Raw genomic sequence first — 15037 nt, forward strand, 5'->3', positions numbered from 1 at the left:
CAAAGACTCAACCAGGAAAGAGAATTACAGGCCGATCTCACTCATGAATATCGATGCAAAAATCCTCAACAAAATACTGGCAAACCGAATCCAAGAACACATCCGAAAAATTATCCATTATGATCAAGTAGGCTTCATTCCTGAGATGCAGGGCTGGTTCAACATACGAAAATCTATCAATGTAATCCAGCATATAAATAAACTGAAAGAAAAAAACCATATGATCATTTCATTAGATGCTGAAAAAGCATTCGACAAAATTCAACATCCATTTATGTTAAAAGTCTTGGAGAGATTAGGGATACAAGGGTCATACCTAAATATAATAAAAGCTATATACAGCAAGCCGACAGCTAACATCAAATTAAACGGAGAGAAACTCAAAGCCATCCCGCTTAACTCAGGAACACGACAAGGCTGTCCACTTTCGCCATACCTCTTCAATATAGTGCTGGAAGTTCTAGCAATAGCAATAAGACAGCATAATGGGATCAAGGGGATTCGAATTGGAAAGGAAGAAGTTAAACTTTCGTTATTCGCAGATGATATGATAGTGTACATAAGCGACCCCCAAAACTCCACCAAAGAACTTTTACAGCTGATAAACAGCTTTAGTAATGTGGCAGGATACAAGATCAACTCCAAAAAATCAGTCGCCCTCTTATACACAAAGGATATGGAGGCAGAGAGGGAAATCAGAGAAGCTTCTCCATTCACGATAGCCACAAACAGCATAAAATATCTTGGGGTAAATCTAACCAAGGAAGTGAAAGATCTATTTGACAAGAACTTTAAGGCATTGAAGAAAGAAATTGATGAGGATACCAAAAAATGGATGGACATCCCTTGCTCTTGGATTGGGAGGATGAACATAGTAAAAATGGCAATTCTACCTAAGGCAATTTATAGATTCAATGCAATCCCCATCAAGTTCCCATCAAAATTCTTCACAGATCTGGAGAGGACAATAATCAACTTTATATGGAAAAACAAAAAACCCAGGATAGCCAAAACAATCCTATACAATAAAGGATCTTCTGGAGGCATTACCATCCCTGACTTCAAACTCTATTACAGAGCTACAGTAATGAAAACAGGGTGGTACTGGCATAAAAACAGAGAAGTCGACCAATGGAATCGTACAGAAGACCCGGATTTTACCCCACAAACCTATGAACACCTCATTTTCGATAAAGGAGCTAAAAGTATACAATGGAAGAAAGAAAGCATCTTCAACAAATGGTGCTGGCACAACTGGATGTCAACCTGTAGAAGAATGAAAATAGACCCATATCTATCACCGTGCACAAAACTCAAGTCCAAATGGATTAAAGACCTCATTATCAGCCCGAAAACACTGAACCTGATAGAAGAGAAAGTGGGAAATACCCTACAACAGATGGGCACAGGTGATCGCTTCTTAGGTATAACCCCAGAAGCACAGGCATTAAGGGCAACATTGAATAAATGGGACCTACTAAAACTGAGAAGCTTCTGTAAAGCAAAGGACACTGTCACTAAGACACAAAGGCAACCTACTGACTGGGAGAAGATCTTCACCAACCCCGCAACAGACAAAATTCTGATCTCCAAAATATATAGAGAACTCAAGAAACTAAACTTTAAAATGCTAATTAACCCAATTAAAAAATGGGGCACTGAACTGAACAGAGAATTCTCAACAGAAGAACTTCAAATGGCCAAAAGATACTTAAGGTCGTGCTCAACTTCCTTAGCAATCAGGGAAATGCAAATCAAAACAACTTTGAGATACCATCTTACACCTGTCAGAATGGCTAAAGTCAAAAACACCAAGGATAGCCTTTGCTGGAGAGGCTGTGGAGGAAGGAGTACCCTCATCCATTGCTGGTGGGAATGCAATCTTGTGCAACCACTGTGGAAGTCAGTGTTTCGGTTTCTCAGGAAATTCGGGATCAACCTACCCCTGGACCCAGCAATACCACTCTTGGGAATTTACCCAAGAGATGCTCTATCACATGTCAAAAGCATTTGTTCAACTATGTTCATAGCAGTATTATTTGTAATAGCCAGAACCTGGAAACAACCTAGATGCCCTTCAATGGAAGAATGGATGAAGAAAGTATGGAATATATACACACTAGAGTACTACGCTGCGGTAAAAAACAATGACTTCTCGAATTTTGCATGCAAATGGATGGAAATAGAAAACACTATCCTGAGTGAGGTATCCCAGACCCAAAAAGAAGAACATGGGATGTACTCACTCATAATTGGTTTCTAGCCATAAATAGGGGTCACAGAATCTACAATTGGCGAACCTAAAGAAGCTAAGTAAGAAGGTGAACACAAGGAAAAACATATCGTTATCCTCTTGGATAAGGGAAGTAGACAAAATTGCCGGGGAGAAAAGTGGGATCTTGGGGGTGGGGTGGGAAGGGGGTAAGGGGAGATGGGGAGAGAAAAGGTAGAAGGGAAGGAGGGGGGACTTGGGGAAATAGGAGGATCGGGATAAAGGAAGGTTGGATAGGGGAGCACGGAACCACAATTCTTAGTTAAGGGACCCACTTTAGGGTGGGCAGGAGAATTGACCCTAGAGGGGCTCCCAGGTGCCCAAGCTGAGGTCCCCAGTTAGTTCCTTGGGCAGCTGAGGATAGGGAACCTGAAATGACCCCATCCTAGCACAATACTGACGAATATCTTGCATATCATCTTAGAACTTTCATCTGGCGATGGATGGAGATAGAGACAGAGACCCACACTGGAGCACTGGACTGAGCTCCCAAGGTCCCAAGGAGGAGCAGAAGGAGGGAGAACATGAGCAAAGAAGTCGGGACCACGAGGGGTGCACCCACCCACTGAGACAGTGGAGCTGATCTACTGGGAGCTCACCAAGGCCAGCTGGACTATTACCAAAAAAAGCATGGGATAAAACTGAACTCTCTGATCATGACGAACAATGAGGGCTGATGAGACGCCAAGGACAATGGCACGCAGTTTTGATCCTACGCAATCTGCTGGCTTGGTGGGAGCCTAGCCAGTTGGATGTTCACCTTCCTAGATATGGACGGAGGGGGGAGGACCTAGGACTTACCACAGGGCAGGGAACCCTGACTGCTCTTTGGACTGGAGAGGGAGGGGGAGAGGAGTGGGGGGAAGGGGAGAGGGGTGGGAGGAGGGGGAGAAGAGTGGGAGGAGGGGGAGAAGAGTGGGAGGAGGGGGAGGGAAAGGGGAGGCTGGGAGGAGGTGGAAATTTGTTTTTTTTTCTTTATTCTTCTTTTATCAATAAAAAAAAAGAAGTCCAGAAGGAATAAGGCCAGGCTATTCCTCAGTCCATCAGACCCTGAACATGATACAATGCACGAGGCTGGGACAGTTTCTGGAACTGAAAAGGCTCTGCAGCCAGTCCAGATGACAAGTCACTAATTGGAGCATTTCATGGTCACTTGTGTTATAGCTAGCAATGAATCACAAGTTATGAAAATGTTAGAACTTTGCAACTGCATGTCAGAGGCACCAGAAACAGATTAATAGGGTTCTAGGAAGTGAGCTAATTAAATCAACATCAACATCCTTTAACCAACTCTGAAGTTTATTTTTTACTGTCTTTTCTTTCAGGAGGGAATGAACAAAGGCTATTGAGATCTTGGTTTATACATCGTTTAAAAGAAGAATAACCAATAGCCATAGTATAATTTTTATGTTTCCTCTATTTGGACAATTCTTATTATAGCTGAATTGCCTATTCTATTACAATGAATTGTGACCCCAGTTCATCAGAATTAACTATAGCGCTTAGAAATAAAGGTAGTTTTCCAGGTCCCACCCAGCAGTTAGAAGATAGACTTTCTAGTGGATTCCCTTGGATCCTTCTGACATGGTGAAACTAGGACCTCCTCTGTAAGAGCTAACAGTGAAACAACAATACCCCGCTCTATTTCTCTTCCCTATACAATACTGCAATACATTCCTGCAGAGGAACACAGAAATTGTTTCCACTCAGAGAATAATAACTTTAGGTAGCTGAAGAACACAAACTGCCTGTATATCACTTGTCAACTGACTGACCTTATCTAAGTCTTTTTAACATAAAGTAATATGTTAGTACCACTGTCCCCCTTGGTACTAACATATTACTTGCACTGATATCATAGGTTGCTATAGAATTAAATCATGAAGAACAACACATATTGCTGAAAAGTGCAATGATTTCTTTCAAACTTCTCCAGGAAAAAAAGGAGCACATAGTGACCTCAAACCCACTGCTTCAGGGGAATGACTCATTTTCAAATCCTGCTTCTGAAAAAAAAAAAAAACACCTACTGTGTAATCCCAAAAACATTATGCAATAAGCCAAGTTACTCACAAAATGGAGACAAAGAAAGTACCTATGTTGTGTCTGGGGGGAGTAATTAAGAGAACTTGCTGAGCTTGCAGATTTGGTACCTAGATTTGGAACCCAGTACTCACATCAAGCTACTCACAACTGCCTGTAACTCCAGTTTTGGTAGACCCAATATACTCTGCTTCCCTCCTTGAACCTTCATGAACATAGTACACAAAAACACAGACACACAGACACAGACACAGACACACACACACACACACACACACACACACACACACACACACCAAAAATAAACAAATCTAGAATAAAAATACCAATCTTGCCATTTGTTGGCATATATCTGTAATAGTGGAATCCTGGGAAAATGAGTTTGGGGACCAACATATACAGTCAAAGACCCTGATTCAAAGAACAAAACAACAACAAGAATGTTTACCCCAGATAATGAAAATGGTTGGAGAGCTACTAAATAAAATGATTAATGTTGCAAGCAAGAGCTTCTTGTCAACAATTTTATTAGAAGAAATAAATTTGTTAGAAACTTCAGTAAGATGGTTGGTTGATTTTTTCATCTCAGGTGAAAGGGAACACTGTGTTTCTGGAGGTCAGCAATTCATTCCCCAACTGCGTGGGAGAGAAGCTCAACCCACAGAGAAATTGATCAAGCTTGAAAGTGCAGACCTCAGTCATCCCTGGGAGAGAATGGATTGCCACATTAACGTCTGCTGTCTCCAGCCCAGATGCAAAAGCCAGAGGCATCTTAATTATAAGCAGCTTTCCAAATTCATCTCTATAATTTGAATGCTCCAGAAATTAACCTCTTGTTCTGAGAAGGTCAAGTTAAATGTCAGCCCCAGATGGAACCTGGAGGGGCATTCAGATTCAAGATCAGCAACACAGTTGGCCACACAGCTGTGCATTCTTCCTCAAAATTGTCATCGATCTTTTCCAAAGCATAGCTCCAAAGATGTTCATAAGATAAACAGATCTGAGACTGAATTCTTTTTCTCTTGGTTTTCATTGAAATTCATTTGAATACTTTGTAAGAGACGAATCTATATTTAAACCAGAGTCTCATTTTGGATGGACAGATAACAAGAGATAAAACAAAGGCCATTTTTGATTATTATTTTGGTTCCATGGAGCAGTACAGCTTTCCTACTTATGTCAATATTTAAAAATGAAAACCACTCTTCTAATTGTGTAATAGTGCCCCAAATATATTAAACCTCACTCTAATAAAAAGGTTAAAAATCCACAAAATAATTGGATGTGAATGTTTCTGTTTACAAAGTAGTCAGTTTAGCACAGTCAAGTATCTCCCAGGTGCTAAAGTTAGAAGTATCTAAAAAGAGAGGAAATTAATATTAACAGTGTATTTAAATAACAAGTATTTGCTATTAGAGATACAACTTAAAAATACACAGATACTAAACATAGCCATTCATCTGTCAAGAAAAAATATGAATTGTGTTAATGAGCACAAGGTGGTAGAAAGAAACTTCTAGAAATAAAATCCCTGCTGAAGTTAACATTTAAAAAGTGACATGTGAAGCAAGAGTAAGCCCAGAGACAGATTTGTAACATTGAATCTTATCAAACAGTACAGCTTATGTAAACAATTCCCACAAGAATTCCCCAATCTTTGCACCTTTATCAGCACTTAGAATTTGGCTTCATTGGATGGCATAACAAAAATAAATGTGTAGTATCCCTCAGAATATTCAACCAAAAATTACTTCAGGGTTTGGATCCTTTTTTTTTCCAAGAGATTTTTGCTTCCCTAATTCATTACTCTCTTCCTCAACAGAATAGGTACTATTTTATGTTATTGCCTTCCAAATGGCTATATTTTTATGGCCCTAAAATAATCTACATAAAATTCCTGTTTATAACTTGTTCATCACATCTTCTCCTATGTGGAAAATGTCTTAGTTATGCTTTTGTTTCCCTAATAGAACAACCTCACAAAAGCATCTTAAGGAAGGAAAAAAGATGCAGTCCATCATAACTGGAAGCTCACAGCAGTAAGAGCTTAAGCCAACTGCTCCCATTGTGGCTACGATCAGGAAGATGGTAAACCACAGCCTTATAAAGATTCGTAAATTAATAAAATATTGAATTAATATAAAATGTAAGAGTTTTCTACAAATACGCCTAAGCTATTGGCCAAACAGTGTTGTAATTAATATAGTTTCTATGTGATAATTCAGGTCTGAGCAGCTGGGAAATAAACAAGGGTCTTCAACTACATTAGGGTAGGCTATAATTCAGTATTACTGGTGTCCTTTGGCAAAAGAGAAATGTAAAAATAATAATATACGCAAACATGAAAAAGGGAGATAATTCAAAAAAAATAGACGTGAGGCTGTGTCCCATAGTTTACATTACTGCAACAAAATTCCAGATCCTAGGTAATTTTGTAAAGAAATCACACTTGTTTCTTACACACTTAAGAGGTCTCAGAGCACAGCCCTAGCTTTGCCTTATGAGGACCTCAAGGATGAGAACATGTTGAGAACACACGTGAAGGTGTAAACACAAGGGGTGTGCTTGTTTTACAACAATCTCTGATAAATAAACCATCCCATGAGAAAAAAAAGGCCCAAGAGCTTAAACAGCATCTCTGGAAAAACATTACTCCATTTATAAGGGCAAAATGGTCATGACCATCTTGTTTCCAGAAGGCATAACCACCACTCAATGCTTTTACATTTGAAATTAAATTTTAACATGTTTTTCAAATCACAGCAAGCTGTCTCAAATCAAGAAAATAGTAGAAGCTAATCAAGAGACCTATCTAGAATACATCATTGGTAGTAACTCCAGAAGCAGCAGGGCCCCACACATACTTTGAGAAAGCTTCTAGCCTCCAGAACTGTCAGACAATAAATAGATGCATATGTTTGAAACCACTAGGCTCATGTTCCTTTGTTATTATATAACCTCTAGCAAATAAATACAATTCTAAGGCTACAGGCCTCCAGTTGTAGTCTTCTCTCAGGAATTCACCCCTGAATGCAGACATATAGCTCATAAAACTTCCTTTCTTTTATATGTCATTGAACTGATTGAGTTAGGGATAGTACAATAGGTATTTTCTTATTATTGTTATTATTAATAATTATGTTTTGATATTAATTAATAATTAGATGTTGATATTATCTAATTAATAATTGGGTATTAATATTACTTTGCAAAATCAGATAACACTCATAAGTGTATGTTTAGAATGCAGAAAAGAATCAATGCTTACCTAAAGTGGGAGACGAAATCGAAAGGAAGAACTGAGCAAAGTGAAGAGAGATGGATATAAGGAACAAGCAGAGTCCAGGGGAAACTAAACTGAAGATTACTATTAACCTTGATAGGTTGTTGTTGTTTCTGATACTTGAGATTAAAGTAAAAAACATGTTTAGAGTGCTGAAAATCAAGAAAAACTTGCTGTGTGACAGAAAGCCATAGGATGAAGTTACCCCACTCCCTCTAAGGCCCTGCCTATGTTACTATATTTCTCATTACTACACTATTAGCCTGAAATATTTTCTGATAAATATCATATTTCAGCAGCATGTTCATGAACCATAGCTAATAAGAAATACAAAATGAGCATACTGGTGGAGCTTAGTCATCATGCAAGTGAGTTCCTTGGTTCAAAAAGCTAAAAAGTGAACCTGATAGAGGATGACCCATAGTTTTCCACAACTAAACCGACACATTCCAAAGGCAGTATTCAGATCAGCTCTGGACATCATTCATTCAACTCCACCCTTGAAACAAACTCATATTGGTGGCTTTCTACTGATGCAAAATCTCAGGATAAGACTAGAATACAGTTCCTTAAAGCAGCTCTCAAAGAGGCAAACTTGTTAGATTCAAAGACTAATTATCGTTATTAGCATTCACTGCCTGTGTGGTTTGTGTTATGTATTTTGCTTTCTTTATCTCCATTAAGATCTCTGTCATGCTCAGAACATGTCTAGAGAGAGTAATTATTATTAATAATATACTACAATGAAAATTAGATTCCAGTAAGTCAAATAACTTGCTCAAGTTCATTCAGCTATCAGCCGACAATATTTGAATCTATATCTCTGACTTCAATGTATTCTACTTGTGATATCTACTTCTGATTTATACTATTCTGTCCTAGAACCCTATTTCCTGTATTGTTTAAACAGGACATCATTGTTGGAATACAATGAGAAATTTGAGATCATGTCCCATTTGGGGAATTTCCTTTCTCTTTATACCACTCAGCAAATTGGTTTAGAGAGAATACTGTGATGTTTAATCATGGTTTAAAAGACACTTAAGGAAATGCCCAACATCCTTAGTCATCAGAGAAATGCAAATCAAAACAACTCTGAGATTCTATCTTACACCTATAAGAATGGCCAAGATCAAAAACACTGATGACCACTTATGCTGAAAAAGTTGTTGGGTAAATGGAACACTCCTGCATTGTTGTTATAAATTCAGACTGGTACAGCCTTTTTGGATATCAATATGGTGATTTCTCAGAAAATTAGAAAACAACCTTCCTCAAGACCCAGCAATACCACTTTTGGGTATATACCCAAAGGATGTTCATTGTACCACAAGGACATGTGCTCAACTATGTTCATAGCAGCATTGTTTGTCATAGCCAGAACCTGGAAACAACATGAATGTCCCTTGACTGAAGAATGGATAAGGAAAATATGGTACATTTATACAATGGAGTACTACACAGCAGAAAAAAATAACGACATCTTGAATTTTGCAGGCAAATGGATGGAGCTAGAAAACATCATATTGAGTGAGGTAACCCAGACCCAGAAAGACAAGTACCATATGTAGTCAATCATAAGTGGCTTTTTGACATAAAAGAAAGAAGACCAGCATACAATTCACAAACCCAGAGAATCTAGACAACAATGAGGACCCTAAGAGAGACATACATGGATTTAATCTACATGGAAAATAGAAAAAGACAAAATCTACTGAGTAAATTGGGAACACAGGGACAATGGGAGACGGTAGATGGGGAGGAGGGACCATGGGACCATGACTATCTGGCTGTTACCGTGCTTCCCACCACAAGGGTTATGGACTCACCCTCTAGAACAGTAAGCTCCAATAAACATTTTCTTCTATAAGTTACCTTGGTAATGATGTCTTATCACAGCAATAGAGAAGTAATTAATTGGAAGTAACTAGAAGATCCAGGATATGGATGTAGTTTGAATTATAAAACATGATGTCTTTCTACTGAATGGATTTCAAATCAAACACATCTTATTGCTAATCCAACTTCTATTCCCAAACTACGCATTGGTACAAACAAGGGATCCAGCTAAATGGGCACACTATGGTCTTGAAGAAAGGGTAAGAAAGAAAACTTTTGGTCTCAAAAAGAGAAGTATCTCGATGTCAGTTTTAGTTAACCTAGCAGAAATAATTTACAGATAATCAAAAATATTTTTAATTCAAAGCATTTATTTTAAATAAGATCTTTCAATTAACAAATGGTTACTGATATTCCTTGATTTCGGTGTCCTAGAAAGCATGTTTTTACTCAAAGATATTTGAAATATTTCCTTGGCTAATTGGGAGAAATTGGAAATTTGCCAATAATTATTTTGCTTTTTGATTTCTAAGATTGCTTTTAAAACATGGAGACACATACATTTAAAAGCTATCATAAAATTATGATCATGAAGATGATTTTATTCTCACTTAGTATGCACATCCTCATATCTCATGTTTCCTATTAAAAATAGCAATATATTAATAGATGATGAGAGAGAGCATAAATATTTTTAGAGCTCTATTTGGTTTCTTTACAATAACTTGAAACTTCAAGAGTATAAAAGATGCAGACTGCTCAAGGATGAACGTTGTATCTACTTTCCCATCTGTAACACACGATGACTTGTGTATTTTATAACGCTTACATTTGATTCATAATATGACAGAGGCAGCATGAAAACAGACTTGCAGCTTATTTTTAATAAGTGCTAATACATTTATGCCATTCTTGCCAGACTCCCCTTCTACAAACATTTGGCTTCCCAGATTATATCCATGAAAATTAATGATCTGTCACTGGGCTTGCCTCAGTCCTAATGAAGTAGTTACTCAGAATGATGGAAGTCAGGTGTGAGAAACTTGCTTCTCTTGTGGATGATAAAGCCCTTTCCTCATTCTTTGCACAAATTTAATTAGGTGAAAGCAAAAAAAAATTAATTACTGCCACACAATGATTTTGCATTTTTCAACAAGCGAAGGGGGGTTTGCGTGTCTGAAGGCTTTTCTGCACCGAAATGGCAATAAACAGAAGACATATCAAAAATTCAAATGTAGTTGTAATTTCTTCACTTTATGAAAAGCCAAATGTGTGATTTATAAAGCACATATCTCTATTGAGCAGCTCATAATTCACAGGGCTAAGCGCCATGAGAAAAAGAAAGACAGAAAAGAAGATTCAACACATAGTCACTGAGGGCATAATGCTTAAGTTGAGCAGAACCACCAGGGAAGGACATCTGAGGTGATGTCACTCAACCCAAAATCTTAATGGCACAAAGAACTAGCTGCTGAGTGGTGTAGGGGGAGATGGAAGAAGAATGGCCAGGCAAAGAAGACTTTCAGTACAAAGACTCACAGATGGGAACACCGTTTACAGATTTCTCAGCTGTTTTCAAGACCTTTTCCTTCTGATGAAAGCAGTACTGTTGGGCTCACAGTTCAAGGGGACACAATCCATAGCAGCAGAAAAGTCATGACAACAGCTAGCTTAATGGAGGCAGCAGCATGTGGTTGCAACTCCTCAGTACCTCACATCTCATAGTATTTAATAGTGGCACACTAGACGGGCTTTCTCAGTTTTCCCTTGTATTCAATCAAAGACTTCCAGCCTGTGGCATAGTCCCATCCACATTCAGGGTGGATCTTCCCTCTTCAGTTAAACTTGTCTGTAAATTGCCCCAAAACATACCTAGAATGTGCCTTCTATCTAGGTGATTAAACATTTACTCAAATTAATGAGATTATCACAGGATAACCCTTGCCAACCTGACAACCAAACACATCACTTTAAACATAACAATCCACTTCTATCAAATACTCATAGTCATACAATAATGAAGATGCATTTAATTCACCTCCAAAACCTCTCTAGGTCTTAACAGATCCAACACTGTCCACAAGCCATGTGCATGGTCTCAGAGACTAGAACAATCTCTCATGAACAAAAACTCCCAGAAAGAAGTACAGAGACTGATTGACTGATTAGAACTATAGTACTACGGAGAGACTGAAATGTTGCAGTCCAGAACCTAATTGCCTTATCTTAGGCAAGCTTTAGCCCCTAAGAACAGCCATTTCTGGACCATCTCTGTGTCAAAACTAATATGCTAAGACTAATCAATTAAAAAATCCCTCTGGAATCTATAACTTAGCAGACCAGAAATTTCCACCAATCAAAAAGCTAATAATGTCACCAGATAGCATATTCAGCCTATAGAAAACCGTCACTATCTTGCTGTAACTGTGCCTTTGATGTACCCACTGATATATTTTAAAAGTGATTTGATTTGTGACTTTCTTGGTTCTTCATGAACTTACTTCCATGTAGGAATATTACTTGTGGTAAACTAAATCTGTGTTCCTGGGCCATGGTAACGGAAAATAGCTGTAGAACAAACTATCTCTTACTCCCTTTAAGATGATAACTGTGTTTTTGTTCTGGCACTCTTAGCTACGAGACCTGTTCAAACAGTTAGACACTTGCAATATATAGTGGTGCCGGGTAAATATTTCTATTCCAAAATGGATGAAAAAGGACAAAGCAAGGAAAAATAAGACCAGATGAAGACTGAAACCCAGCAGAGCTCACCCTTCATATCCAGCTTCTGGGATTTCTTGTGTTGGTATCCTCTTATCTCCACCAGACTTTAGTTGCCCTGACCTTTGAGCTCTGTTTCCTGTGGGGCATGTAAATTCCATTTGGTATCTCAGCATTCCTGGACAGAGTCCCACATTTTGGAAATCTCCACTACACACTAAAAAATCTCACAGCTTCATGTGTGGCCTCCTTAGAAACTCATGAGGAGAATCCAATTCTGCTGGCTATCACCCAGTCTCATCAGTTTTCTGGAACCTTGGTGGAAGTCTCCAATAGTCACTCATTCTTACCTCTCAAAACCATAAAAAAATCAGCCATATGGACAATGCAAAGTTCTGCCACTATCTGGGAATTGGAGCCTGACCACCTTGAACCACAGGTACAGAATTCTCTCTGTATCTGGAAAACATGGTCCCTAGGCGACCTGCTATTATAAGGCTCACGGAGGCTAAGTTCAGAGATTCTTTTTTCAAATGTAAGATTTTTAACATGAATTTAGAGTTACACACAAATATCCTAATGGCTGGAGTCTTACCCTCAAAACACCTTTTCTGTTTCCCACTATAAAGTTCTCCTTAAGGGCATTAAACATTTTAACAATTCATACTACCTGCCCATTTTGTCCACAGTTTTGACCTATTCACAGTCCTGTATTTTCCAAACTTTATTTTTTTTTATTTCTTTCTGTTCCACATTTTGCTTCAAATATCATTGTAAGACTCACTTCAGGCAGGAAACAGCGACTGTGCTGTGGCGTGTATGATGAGTACGTATGTATATGAGCATGTAGGTAAGTTTATAGCCAAAAATTACTGAAGAGAGATGACCCACCCTAAATATAGGTGATGTTATCCAATGACTGTGGCTCAACATTGACTAAAATATGAAAAGGGAGAAAATCAGTCTGAGCACCAATAGTCATCTTTATCTGCAACCTGAACTTCGCATACGATGTGGCCAGGCACCTCACACTACCACTGATTGCCTTTCTGCCTCAATGGATGTTATACTCTTAAATCATAATCCAAAGTAAACTCTTTTTTCCTTAAAATGCTTTTGTTGGGCACTTATCTACAATATTGAGAAAAGTAACTGACATAGTCCAAATGCTGTTCTGCCTAGACAGGTCCTCTACCAAATGAATTAGCCCAGTGCTTTTGAATTCACCTCCATTCAAGTTCTTAGGACACACAGAACAAAGCCACAATACTCACCAGACTATACCATAAATAGCTTCCAGGCCCGTTCCCAGTTGACTCCTTCCTTTTTCCCTTCTGTATCCTGGTATCAGTTCCAAACTCTTCATAGTTGTGTTTTTTGCATGTGCTTCTGAACTCAAATCATAATTTCCTATGGAGCTCCTCTTACATCATTCCAGGACTTGTCTAAGCCACACCCCCAAAACTTTTCCCAGGAACATGCTCTAAATGCCAAGGAGGTTCATAGTCAGCACTACTTCTTGGTGCCAATTTCATATCTTAGTTTCCTTTATCATTACCCAAAGTAGCAACTTAAAGGATTATTTTAGCTTACACTGTAGGAAGGACATGATCTACCATGACAAGAAAATAAAAAGCGGCTGGCTCCATGATGGTGAGAACAGAGATGGAATGTCACTTCACAGCTAATCACTTCTCAGTGGAACACATAGCAGAAAGAGGGGAATGATAAAATGCTTCCCTCTTCTTCAACACTAGCAACATTTGTGGCTATATTATTCTATGTCACCAGGCATTGTCTTTGGTGTTCTGTAACATATCTATCAGTGCCCCTGACTATACCTAGTAAATGCCAGTAACATTCAATCCAATGGCATTATGACAATGCAAATATCTGGTCATTATCAAATGTCATCATAGGGGACAGAAACACAACAGTTGAACACTATTGCCTTAGCTTATGTCGTAGGCCATGTGACTGGAGGGTAAATTAAGGACAGGAATTAAATGTGCAAGAAACAAAATTAAGCCTGAGCTAATTCCTGTAGGTCAGCATCAATGTTACCATCCTGACTTCAAGAGTACTATAGAACTCTAGATCAAATACAATCCAAGCAAATCATACTTTGGCAATACATGGGATGTGTCCCAGAAAACTAGAGAATAACTTCAGACTTGATGTTTGGCCACCTATATTCCCACCTCAGCATATTTATCTGCCTGTTATGCCTCTGTACTAACCCATTTGATCATGTCTAACAAAGTTTGCCTTAAATATTTCTGTTTCCTTGTTTCAAACAATTACTGCCTTAGTTAATCCATAAAAAAGAGAAAACATGTCTCTGGAACCAAGACAGGTGACTATGCCAGCATTTTATAGATAGTGGTTTCCTGAAAATGAAATTCATGGAAGGCATCTCCTTGGGATTAAAAAATAATTAAATAAGGATAGAATTTTTCAAATTTATTTATATTTAGGGGAGTAGATGCATGTGCCATGGTAGGTATATGGAAATCAGGGGACAACTTGTGGAAGCTGGCTCTCTTTCCACACTGTGGAACCCAGGAGTGTAAGTCAGGACATTAGCCTTGGCTGTAAGTGCCTTTACCATTATGAGCCCTCTTGCTGCCCCTGTATGGGATCCCAAAATTTAATTTGTCTATTATGTGTAATCTTAGCCCACTTTTTTCTCTATGTTAAATATCTTTTTGGTCACAAAACATACTGGTGGGGAAAATTTATTGATACAGCATGCCTCTAAATAAGTCTTCTGAAAAGCAGGCAAGTTAGCAGAAAGGAGGCAGAGAAGCATGTAATATTGAAGAAACAACTGACTGTACACAGAAATCCGACTTTGACTTTGGAGGACTGAGATGATA

The sequence above is a fragment of the Microtus pennsylvanicus genome, chromosome 8 (genome assembly GCF_037038515.1).
Source record: "Microtus pennsylvanicus isolate mMicPen1 chromosome 8, mMicPen1.hap1, whole genome shotgun sequence".
NCBI classification, from domain to species: domain Eukaryota; kingdom Metazoa; phylum Chordata; class Mammalia; order Rodentia; family Cricetidae; genus Microtus; species Microtus pennsylvanicus.